We start from the raw sequence: 12738 nt of genomic DNA on the forward strand, positions 1-12738 counted from the left end.
CTGAAAATAACTTAAAAAAAACCCCTAACAACAACAAGTCTTAGGTCTTTTTTTTACTGACTTAAATTGTATTTTTATAGATTTTTTTAAAAATAGAGCATTTGTTTGTCATTTCAACATTTGATAAGATGAGTTTGTGAAACACTAAGTGGACAAAAGTATGCCCACATGGCCGCCCCTCCCTGAGCCTGATTCTGCCTGAGGTTTTTTCCTGTTAATAAAAGGGAGTTTTTCCTTCCCACTGTGGCCAAAGTGCTTGCTCATTGAGTCACTGAGTGAGTGAAAGTCGCCAACGCTCTGCTGAATCTGTAACTACACAATTCCAATTCTCCTCTGGCATTAACATCAGCACAAAAACTCCACCGGTAACAAGTAAATATTTTCATTCTACTCTTATTTTACAAAGCATCCTAAAATTTAAAAGACAAGGTTTTAAACATTCTGGGAAAATGACTGTGGTTGCGCACCTATAAGAATAAAATGCCTGGCCATTAGTCCGCCTTATCAACCTCCACAACCTAATGCACTCATAAAAGACAAACAAAGTCATTAATAAATCATTACAGCATGTGCAGGTACACGAACATCTACAAACAGCACGACTCATGCCCACTACATTTTCAGTGATGTAAATAATCACTGACACAACCACACATACAGCTTTTATCAAGCTTAGCATGCCTGATGACTGACTGCTTTAGGCACTGACAGCTCACACACTCGCTCTCATAAGCACACGCGTTATTGACTTAATAATCAAATCAAGTCCAATCCTTTTATTGAGCATGTAAAACATCACAGAGTGAGGCCTGAGGGTGCATGTGTATGAGCAGGTTTTGGGCGTGTGCCCGTTTTATTAATATGATGTCACCTGTATCTTCGCCAAAATGTTATGCTTCTTTTTAAATTTCTGGTGTTTAAATGTTATAGTAAAGTAAGTTTTCTTTTCCTTTTCTGTAGCAAAACCAACATATTTTGTGTTTCTGTCAGTAATTTCAATTTTTTTCAGGTAATTTATTATAAAAAATGTGATATTGTATTATTATAAATATTAATTGGTGTGTACTTACATCTTCCTACAAAATGACACATTCTAAAAACAGAAGTAATCTGCAAAAAATATGCATGTTTGTGGAAGTCTACACTCATTAGAGATGTTTGACGGCCAGAGTTCTTTGTCCCAGAGTGGCCACTGTAACTAGAATTATGCACTTCTGTGCATTGGGAGGAAAACAGAACTCTGTTGAATGCAATCAGCAATTTACTGACACCCAGTAACACTGTGGCACTAAAGCAGCCATTCATAATAAATGGTTATTTGACTATTCATTTTTTTTTTTACCAAAACAAAATGAATAGTTGCCAAGCAATGAAATGATAATGGTAAATGGTAAATGGCCTGTATTTATATAGCGCTTTACTAGTCCCTAAGGACCCCAAAGCGCTTTACATATCCAGTCATCCACCCATTCACACACACATTCACACACATAATGATATGTTAACCAGTTGGTGATAATTTATCATGGTCCTGGGTCGCTGGGTCTGTTTTTGTATTGGTTCTTAAGGTTTGTGTTTTGAGTTTACTGTTTCTGTTAACCCTACCTGTGTCCTCTCCCGGTGTTCTGTTCGTGTCTCTGAGTTTGTGTTTGTAAAACAGTCTGTGAATTTCCTGTTTTACTTTGAAGGTCTGTGTGTCGTTATGCCCATTAGTTTCAGCTGTGTTCCCCTCAGGTGTGTCATTCCCTCGTTACCTTGTGTGTATCTATAGTGTGTGCCTGCCTGTGTTCCTCGTTGGTTTGTCTGTGTTATTTTGTGTTTTTCCATGTCTCTCTGCTCCTCGCCTCGTATCCCCCCTTTGTGTTATGTTTCAGGTCAGCTTACTAGCTTTCCCAGTGCAGTTTACTTTGTAGTTTTCATCGCCGCTTTGTGTCACTGTCACCCGTCATCAATAAACATCACTCGCATCACTGCCGTTGTCTGCAACTTGGGTTCTTCCTCTCCAAACGCTGCATATTAGATTGCCTTATTGGATATTATAGTATAGCATGTTAATTACCCTCAGAGAAGAGAAGAAAAAATAACATTATAGTAAGTCTTTTTTTTAGGAAAAAAGACTTACTTGAGAGCAACTTGGTTTGGTACAGATAAATATGAAGTATATTGTCCAGAGATGATATTTAGTTATTTATTAATATTTTTTCTACCATTTGTTGTGGGTGAGTGTATGTTTAGTAAGAGTGAATGTCAGCATGTTTTCTGTTTGTGTGCTTATGTTTCTTTAGTTGAGCTCTCTCGTGAGCTTGTAAATTGCAAGCAGGGTTTGGTAATCCCGTTCTCCCAGATTCCCTTTTCCTCTTCTCTCTGTTTTCCCATTCTGTTCTCTAACCTTCATCCTTCCCTCTTCTTAACCCTTCACCCTTTTTTCTTCTTTGTTTTTTCCCCTTAAGCTCTCCATCCTCTCTCCAGTTTTCACTCTAGACTCCTTGTAGCCTGATTGTCATTGCCTCTCTCTCTCTCATCAAATCTCACATCTGCACTCAGCTGCTTTCTTACGCTTGCTACATTTTTTTTTTTTTTTTTTGCTTACAGAAAGTGCCCAAATGCTCTGGACGATAGGCATTATCATTTGAAAGAGGGGCTTTTTTTTTTAAACCAGTTGCAGCAATTCTATTTCACAGGCTGTTTCGTGTTCACGTTGCAGTGCCAGTAAGAGAGGCAGTAGCAAAAATAAAAGTTGGTATGGTTATTTAAGGGCAGCATGTATAAAGTTGTTGTTGGTTTTGTGTGTGTTTTTTCACCTGTCTCAGAGAAACTATGAATTTTGGTTGCTTGTGATCCATATTCTGCTCCGGCAGCTTTATTTAAATCCCTGAATGTGGTGACATCTCTCCCAGAGCCCCAGCTCAGTGACATCTGTGTGTATCATGTAGAGAATCACTCTAGTTTTACTGCTGGCAGTACAGATCATGTGTTCATTGCAGGAGTGCTGACAGACATATTCAACCTGTCCTTGGCCCACGCTGTGGTACTAGCCTGCTTCAAATCCACCTCCATCGTCCCGATACCCAAAATTTCCAACCCATCAAGCCTCAGCGACTACCGCCCAGTAGCACTCACCCCCATCATCACAAAATGCTTAGAGCAGCTGGTCCTAGCACACTTCAAATCCTGTCTCCCCCCCCCCCCCCCCCCCCCGGACCCCCACCAATTCGCATACCGTCAGAACAGGAGCACAGAGGATGCAGTCTCCATCGCACTGCACTCTGTCCTCTCACACCTGGACAATAACAACACCTACGCCAGAATGCTGTTTATAGACTTCAGTTCAGCGTTCAATACAATCCTCCCCTCTCAACTCATCAGGAAACTGACAGACCTGGGCATCAGTTCCCGCATCTGCAAATGGTTACTGGACTTCCTGACCAACCGCCCCCAACATGTCCGGCTGGATAACCACTGCTCATCTACCATCACAATGAACACCGGTGTACCACAAGGCTGTGTGATGAGCCCTTTCCTCTACTCCCTCTTCACCCACGACTGCAGACCTGCTGATGGTTCCAACACCAGCATTAAGTTTGCCGATGACACCACGGTGATTGGCCTCATCAATGACAACGATGAGGCCGCCTACAGGGAGGAGGTGGATCGTCTGGCTGAGTGGTGCGACACAAACAACCTGCTGAAGAAGACCAAGGAGCTCATCGTGGACTACAGGAGGAATGCTGACCCACATCCACCCATCCACATTAAGGGGACGGCTGTGGAGCGTGTGAGCAGCTTCAAGTTCCTGGGAGTCCACATCTCCGAGGATCTCATCTGGACAACCAACTGCTCCAAGCTGGTCAAGAAGGCTCACCAGCGCCTCTTCTTCTTGAGGACTCTGAGGAAGAACCACCTGTCCTCAGACATCCTGGTGAACTTCTATCGCTGCACCATCGAGAGCATCCTGACCAACTGTATAACAGTCTGGTACGGGAACTGTTCTGCCTCGGACCAGAAGGCATTGTCGTGAAAACTGCCCAACGCATCGCCGGAGCACCACTTCCTGGTATAAATGACATCTACAGGAAGCGGTGTCTGAAAAGGGCTGGGAAAATCATCAAAGACCCCAGTCACCCCTCACATGGACTCTTCACCCTCCTGCCCTCTGGGAGGCGCTACAGGAGCCTCCGGACTAAGACCACCAGGTACCGGAACAGCTTCTTCCCTACAGCTGTCAGGCTCCTGAACTCTGCCTCCTGACATCTGACCCACGTTAAAATAATGGACTGAACATACACACACCCACAACCACTAGCACTTTATACAGCCTCTGTAGAAAGTAGCCACGTATTTCACTTATCTTAACTGCACTACTGTATGATTCTGTATAAACAATCATTCTGTACAATATGATAATTATAATTATACAACTGTTTACAACTGTTTATAACTGTTTATAACTTGCAAATTTCTGTATAGCTTTATATTTATATCCTGTTCATAGCCTGTACATAGCTTGTATACCCACTACAGCCTGTACATACATATAGCATATTCATAACATACCTGCATACCGTGTACATTGTGACATACCCAGAATAGACCCATTTTTGTAATATATCAATATACCTATATTATTGCTAATATATATTTTGTAATATATCTATATCATGGCTAAAGCACTTCTGGATGGATGCAAACTGCATTTCGTTGCCTTGTACTTGTGACATGTGCAATGACAATAAAGTTGAATTCTATTCTATTCATGTTGTTGTTTTATTTAATCATGTTAGTGCAGATAAGTTGTTAAAAACAAATTAAAAGCAAAAGTAATGTCTTTAAGCGCTATTCTTTTCTTCCCGACATCTCGACAGCTCTTTGTAACCCCATGTCATTGATGATCTCAGACATAGTCAAGTGACCCATCTCAGAACTGACTCGGTTCACCTTTGCAGAAGTATGCATTCTTCAGCCTCTCTCTCATTGAGCTGCACGCTCTTATCAGCATGCTCCAGTTGCCGTAGCTTGAGCGTGCTTTGAACCAGTTCACCTCCTTGTGTGCCGTCTGTATGGGAAAGCAGCGGCGACAGAGGGACGCAGTCATCTTCATGCGTGTGTGTTAGCATTCACATTTTCTTGTGTTTTTTTTTCCTCAATGACATTCAAGCTTCACAAGATGGTTGAAATGGTGTGACTGCCAGATTTTCACACATAATTTTCTCATTTTGCCCTTGCCTACATTCCTCTAATCCTACAGGGGTGGTCTATGGCTCTGTTTGGCAGGGAAAAAAAACAGTTTTCAAGAGGGAAGGAGAGGGATTACCTGCATTTCACTTTCTCTTCTTCCTGTGATGATAATTGAACACATCCTAAATGGTTTTTATATGCGTACAGAGGATTGTGAATATTCAGTGAGTCGGGGCACATGAATTCAGGGATTATTTTAGGGTGTAACTGACAGTAAAAAACAACATAAGTTTTGGAAAAGTCTTTATGTTCTGCAGTAACTGTCTTTTTGTTTTTGTTGATGTTTGCAAAATGGAAGCAATTCGAAAGCATTGTGCAAATGTATGACATTTTCACTTTTTTTGAATAGTCATAGAGAAGAGCTGGAGAACACTGAGTTTCTAAGAGAAATATGAAAGAAAGCTGTTTAAGTTGCCCTCTAATAGCATATCCTCAAATTGCTGAAATTATTCGCTAAGATGAAAAGGAAAAATAAAGTAGTGGGCTGAAATTGTAGCAAGACAGAGAGAACAAAGCAACAACTGAATAGGTTAAAATCAGAAAATTGCAGAAAAGATAAAGGAGAAGAAACCACATTAAAAAAACAGCCATGAAAATTGCAGGACACACTGTATAGTACGTTTAATAAGAAAATTGAGGCCAAAAAAGAGACTTTATTTATGTTCGTGAGATCAATAAACATGTTATTGATTACATGATACATAATTACATAATGTGCATATTCATGACTCATCCTGTATAAATGTGTCATCATGCTCAAAGACAAATGACCATGCATACACTAATAGAGTCAGAAGATCCAGCAAATAATATGCACACTTCAGCGTGTGTTTTTAATTCTGCATTTAAGTCCCTGAAAGAGTGCTCACTAAATTACAATAAACCATAGAGGCAGAGATCCTGCCTCTATGGTTCAGCCTTAAGATCCTAAACATTGTTAACTCTTTTAAAAATGGCATCGCAAGGCATTAACTTTATTGCTATTTCAGGAGTCCACAATCCCACGCATGATGCGTCCTGAATTGCTACTCTATAATAAGGCGATAAATTACTGGATCAAAGACTTATGGTAATGTGAAATATGAAAAAAAAACAAAAACAAAACAAAGAAATGTGAGAACTGACAGTCCCGCTGAAAATCAACACCATGCCCCACAGCTCGATAAAGTTTTTAGCTTATTGTTTTGCCAAACAAACCATGACAGTGCCAGCTCATTTTAAATTACAGCAGCTCAAAAAGGCCTAGCAGAACTCGACTACACACCTGCACAGTACAGAGTGGCAGAGAAGGAAAATGAACAAAGAGGCTGGAGAGGAGAACCGTGCATCTTGCCATCCAAATAGGCCAAGCTGTTTTTCTTACGAGCTGGCACACAGAACTTACCACTAGTAAATACTCAGCTTTTTTAGCATTTGATATACAGGCTGTAACAAAAGGAATCATCTGATTTCAAAGTGCTTTAATTCCACAGCCATTCACAGGTAATGTTTAAAACATGTAGTGTTAGAAAGAGCGGAGTTTCATGTGCCCGCTCTGCAGCCACATCAGCAGTGCTGCAGTGACTCCATACATGGTCGCAAAAGTATTCACTGAAAAAAAAGGGATTGGCCAGCTCTTGGATTTACATAAGCATCTTGCATGTATTTAACACAATTGCCTTATGCTTTAAAGTTAAGTGTAACTATATAGTGTAGAAACTACATGATATGCAGAGAGGGTAGATTAAATTGTTCATATCATGTTCAAGTGAAGTAAGTCAATAATATATCAATGTTAAATCCCGCGACACTGCACGGGTTTCAGACTCACGCTCTTTAGATCGTGGTTTCAGGAAGGCATCCATCTCAGTCAAGTCGAGCAGCCACCTCTACTTTTTTTGGTATACCAAAAAAAGTAAATTGGGTGGTTGTTACATTAAAAAAGTCTAACTTGTAATTTGAACACAATAATTTCATGTTTCTATGAACGTAATTAAATCATGTAGGATTTGCATGGAATTCAAAAACTTAATTTGTTCTTGTTGAGACGACCTGATACAATCTAGTAAGAGTGGTTAGTTGCTGAACTCATGAAATTCACAAGATCGCACAAGATTTCAAACTGCAGGAAAATCAGTGGAGTTATAAGAGGCAGAGAACTACACACACACCACGTGCATGCTATTCCTATTTATTGTGGATTATTACAAAAACAAAAAAATTCTGCATCAAATACAGGAAATCATAGCTTTCCTTCATTTCCTGGATTGTAGGCATGGTGGTTAGCGCTGTTGCTTCACAATAAGAAGGTCCTGTGTTCAAATCCACATTCTGGCTAGTTTACAGGTTTCTCTCTGGGTATTCTGGTTTCCTCCCGCAGTTAAAAGTCATGCAGTTATTAGAGTTAGGGTTAACTGGTGATTCTAAATTACCTGTGAATGTAAGTGTAAATGGTTATTTGTTTCTATGTGATAGACTGGTTAGCTGTCCAGGGTGTACCCTGTCTCGTAACCTATCACTTCAGGGTTATTTCACAGCCCTCCTGCAACCAGGATAAAGAAGGATGGTAGTTGTTGAAGACCTATTCAATTTTTATGGTAACCAGGATCTAGACTTTGTTGAACATTATGTAATATGAAGACAGCATGTAGTATTTAAGTGACCAAGTAGTATTGGGATAAAAGTTATTGAATAGTGTTTAAATAAAATGACAAAATTGTGAAGGATTAAAATATTCCAAGAGCTCAACTTACTTCATCTGAACATGTTTCAATCACGTTTTATGAACACAAAATGCACAGGTTTACTGAATATGAAAAAGTTGTGTTGATTTAACTCAGTTGTTTAAGTTTCTGCCAAAGCAAAACATTTGTGTGCAATCAGTGTCCACTATTGAATCGAATAAATCCAACATGGCCTTTTTTTCAGTGTACATATAGCGAGATTTAACATTGCTATATTATTGACTTACTTCACTCGAACATGAACAATTTAATATACCCTCTCTGCATATCATGTAGGTTCTACACTATATAGTTACACTTAACTTTAAACAAGATCCTTACATAAATCCAAGAGATGACCAATCCCTTCAGTGTATGTATCTGCGAAGTATCTCAAATTTAATCATTTTATTTAGCATGTATCATTTTATAAGCGAAACATAGGCTGTGTGTCAAATTCAGAAACAGCAAGCTGTTAAGGTAGCCTGGAAGTGCAAATCTACAGAGAAAATGTAATAAAAAATGATGTACGTCAACACTCAGTACATCAGTGCGTAATGATTAAATTAGTGCGATGATATTGCGAGCACTGCGAGTACTGAGTCACAACCAACTGATTAAGTATTATTTGAGTAGCTGAGAAAGGTTCCCTAAAAGTGACAGCCTAAAAGGTTTGATGTTTTATTTTTCTTCTCTTTTTTTTCTTGTTTTTGGAGGAAATAATGAACTCGCACACGCGTTCAAAAGTGTGCACGGCGAAATGCAGTGACGACCTTTTTTGTTTCCCTCTCCTTTTACTGTGTCTATGCCTTCAATTCGCTTGCTCTCTCTAATGGAGGTACTTAGCATGTGTAGCGTGTAAGCAGTGCGGAGAAGTGTTGATTCTGAATTCAATTAGCCATGTCTGCCTGGGAACAACTGAACCACCACAGCCTCTATCTGTCTGCTCAGCAAGAGAGAAACCTGAGGAAAGGATGGGTGTAAATTAGCAAATATTAGGTGTTACAGATTTATATCATCATTTTAAACTGTCTCTCTTTAACCTGTAAAGAATTATGTGAGCTGGGGGTGGGTTGGGTGTGTGTGTGTGTGTGTGTGTGTGTGTGGGGGGGGGGGGGGTTAAAACTAGAACATGTTCTCTGTTTGTTTGTGTCTGTAACAAGAACAAGAACAGACAGATGACCTGACTACTGGTATCTGCGATTGTGCTAGCTGCAGCCCTGCTCTGCGCCACCTGTTTTATGCATATCCCCCTTTCTTTCTACCCATATGTTCTCTTTTAGTCTTCTTTTCCCCTTCTTTAATTTACACTTCCACACTCTTCTTTAGTTTCTAACTCTGTGTCACTGCCCCATCTTCGCACGTGCCCCCTGCCGCCTCCCTCTCCGCTTCGCCCTGCGCTGCCTTCTCTCTTGCAGCCTCTTTCCTCTCTGATGGTTCGCTCTCTGATGATTCATTATAGATTTCTGTGCACTTAGTGTTTCACATATTTCACCCTCCATCACACAGAATGCTGAATCACATTTTGCAGTGTTAAACTACTGTTTGGGTTCAGAATGAAAGGGCAATAATATCTGAAAACAATATTAGAATTACGTATAATGTAACAAAGATGACAGCGTCGCTCAGGGTGTGCTTGCTCAGGCCTAGAAGTTAAAGCAGCCTGTGTTTTTATTACATCCTCTTTGGTTCAGTCACACATTCACCTTACTTGGATTAATGTGCACATATTTATTGTTTCTTCATGGCCATGGTTGTCTAGGCAACATATCCTTAAATTTACTTGTGTGCATGTTTTTGTAACGCAAACAAGGTTAGATGACTGGCTTTAACAACATAGTTCCAGGACATAAGTCCAGCCTCAGCTGCTCTTGACTTGAGGTCGTGTGAGTTTTAACTGTTTGATTGATAAGATCCTTTCAAATGGAAATAATTACTATAGTCTATTACTTAAACAGGCACCTCTTTAGCTAAAATCCTAATTCACATAATGCATTTGCGTCACACATACCCACATAAATAATGGAATGACATTAGGGTCTGTGACAGAACGCACACAACTGGAATGTCCAACAAATTTACTTTACCTAAAATAAAGTCACAAAGGTTGCACCTTGCCTGTCCTCCCCCCAGGAGATCCCCCCTTTATCACTCTCTAAAATGTCATGATTAATATTTTCAATGGATTTGGGTGTCAGGGTGTTTCTTTTGTCTGTTTTGTATTCTGCCCTTTTTCTCTTTGGTTTAAAAGAACAGAAAGAGAACATTAAGGTCTGGTTTATAATAGGATTGAAGTAAATCCTCCATAATGGACTGAAAACAGCTTTCTGTTCTTGTTCTCATGTCCTTGGTGTCCACTGTTTGGCACCTCTCCTTTCTTGGTTCTGCTGCTTGTTAACTTTACCACTTGTTAAAACAAATATCTAATGAGCCAATCATATGGCCACGGCCCAAAGCATTTAGGCATGGAGACATGATTAAGACAGCTTACTAAAGTTCAAACTGAGATAACTTACTGTAAATGACTTTGAACTTGGCCTGGTTGTTGGTGTGAGAGGCACTTGTCTGCGTATTTTACAAACTGTGGATCTACTCAGACTTCATAACTTTACAGCATATGAGAAGAAAAAATATCCACTCAGGAGCAGTGGGAACAAAAATGTCTTGTTGAAAAGCAGATATCAGAGAAACATTTCCAAATTGCTTTGAGCAGATAGGAAGCCAACGATAACTCAAATAACTGATCATAACAACCACAGTATGCAGAAGAGCATCTTTGAACATATAATATCTCTGACAGAGATGTTGCTCTGTCAGAGATATTGCTCTATCTCGTCTGAAAAAGATGGGATAGAGCAGCATAAGACCGCATCAGGTACTCCTACTATCAGCTAAGAACGGGAAACTGAGGCTACAATTCACAGTTCATGATCCCTTGTTTGAAGATCTTCAATTTATGCTGTAACACTTACATTCCAAAGCATTGTGGTGATGTGGGGTATGTTTTCTTGGCATCTTTCTGGTCCCTTATTATTATATACCACAGCCTACCTAAGTAGATTTGCTGACTCTGTCCATCCCTTTATGACCACAGTGTGCCCATCTGGAATAATGCTCAGTTTCACAAAGCTCAAATCATCTCTAACTGGTTTCTTGAACATGACAGTGAGTACTCTACTACACACTGTAGTCAAACGGCCTCCACGGTCTCCAGATAGAGCACCTTTGGGATGTGGTAGAACAGGAGATTCAAATCATGAATGTGCAGCCGATGAATCTGCAGCAACTGTGTGATACTATCATGTGAATACGGATCAAGACAGTCCAAGACAGTGCTGGGAAACTATAAATAATAAATTGGATGGTGAGTGTATTTCTATGAGAATGTGCCATTTGTCATCTTGGATGCCTGTATCTAGATTGCCTCATCAAGAATAAACCAAACCACATGAGCGTAATTGGGACCAACTGATCCTGAGTCAACGAGCTGATCTTTGATCAACTTATGGAGAACAGACACAAGCTCAGCTCAAAACTTAATCTTTTCATTGAGATTAAAAAACAAAGAAACAAAGACAAATCGTCGTCATGCATTTGAAAGTCAAAGACGCACAATGAGAAAATAATGGTGCTAGCAAGTTTTATTTTAGGAGTCACAGGACTGTATTTTTTATGAACTCATGCAATTAAGTAGTCAAATGGGACTAAACTTTGACAGATGGATGGTTTTGCTCTGCATCACCGTCATTTATTTTTGTAAATCTGTGTCTTGTCGGGTCCCTTAACTTCACAGAAGTGCAAAACTAACTACCTAGTTAATGTTTTAGCAGCATAAATTTGTGATGTCCACTTCACTCCGGCAGTTATTTTCCAATGAAGTTCTGTCTTCCCAGTGGCTGACAACTAGTGAACATTACATTTTTCAAAGAGTACTATGTTTTGGATAATGACCCTTCTTAAGAGATTTACCTTTTTTCTAAAATATTTTTATTTATTTATTTATTTTTTGTGTGCTAGGCAGAGAGATGACTAAAATGCAGATTTTCCATTTTTGATTTGTAAATATAAGGGCGTTTATGTTTATTGAAATTAAATTATCATTGTTACACACACATACACACAAACAATGCTGGATTTTCCTTCCTTTTAATGTTTTTAAATTGTTTTTATTACCTTGATGCTTATATAATGTATGCAGTCTAAAAATGATCTAAATTATCTTTATAGCGCTCTTGAGAGGCCAATTAAGAAGGGATTCTGCAAAACACACCTGTACCAAAAAGGTAAATAAAGAATTGTTTTTCATATGGCTTCTGTGAATTGTGAGGATATGACTCAAAAGACGAGCAGCGTATAAGATTCTCACATCAGCTGTGTAAATGCCAGGTTGTCTTTAAACAGAACTGAAATGGGGCAATTTAATGTAACTACTGAATCAATAGTGATTTGGTTCCAAACTTTTTAAAAATCTTCTGAGACCCACACCCCCTCACACACACATACTTGTCCAAAAAAGTCCAATTTATATTCCGTGCTGTCAGCTTTACAATATTTATGCCTCTTTACCAGGTGGTTTAGAAGATAGCCAGGCCATGTTGTATCTCATGGTCACATACCTACTGAACCCTCTCTCTTTCATCCCTTCATTGCTCTCTCCATACTGCTCCTCTGTTAATCTCTTTGGCTACAGATATTGCCACTTCCGCCTGCTCCGCTTGCTTGTTCCCTCTTTTCATTATTCTTTATCTTTCCATATTTCCCACCTGGGAAATTGCATTATCATGGTGTACCTCACTTTTGG

This window comes from Astatotilapia calliptera, chromosome 4, assembly GCF_964374335.1.
Source record: "Astatotilapia calliptera chromosome 4, fAstCal68.1, whole genome shotgun sequence".
Taxonomy (NCBI): Eukaryota; Metazoa; Chordata; class Actinopteri; order Cichliformes; family Cichlidae; genus Astatotilapia; species Astatotilapia calliptera.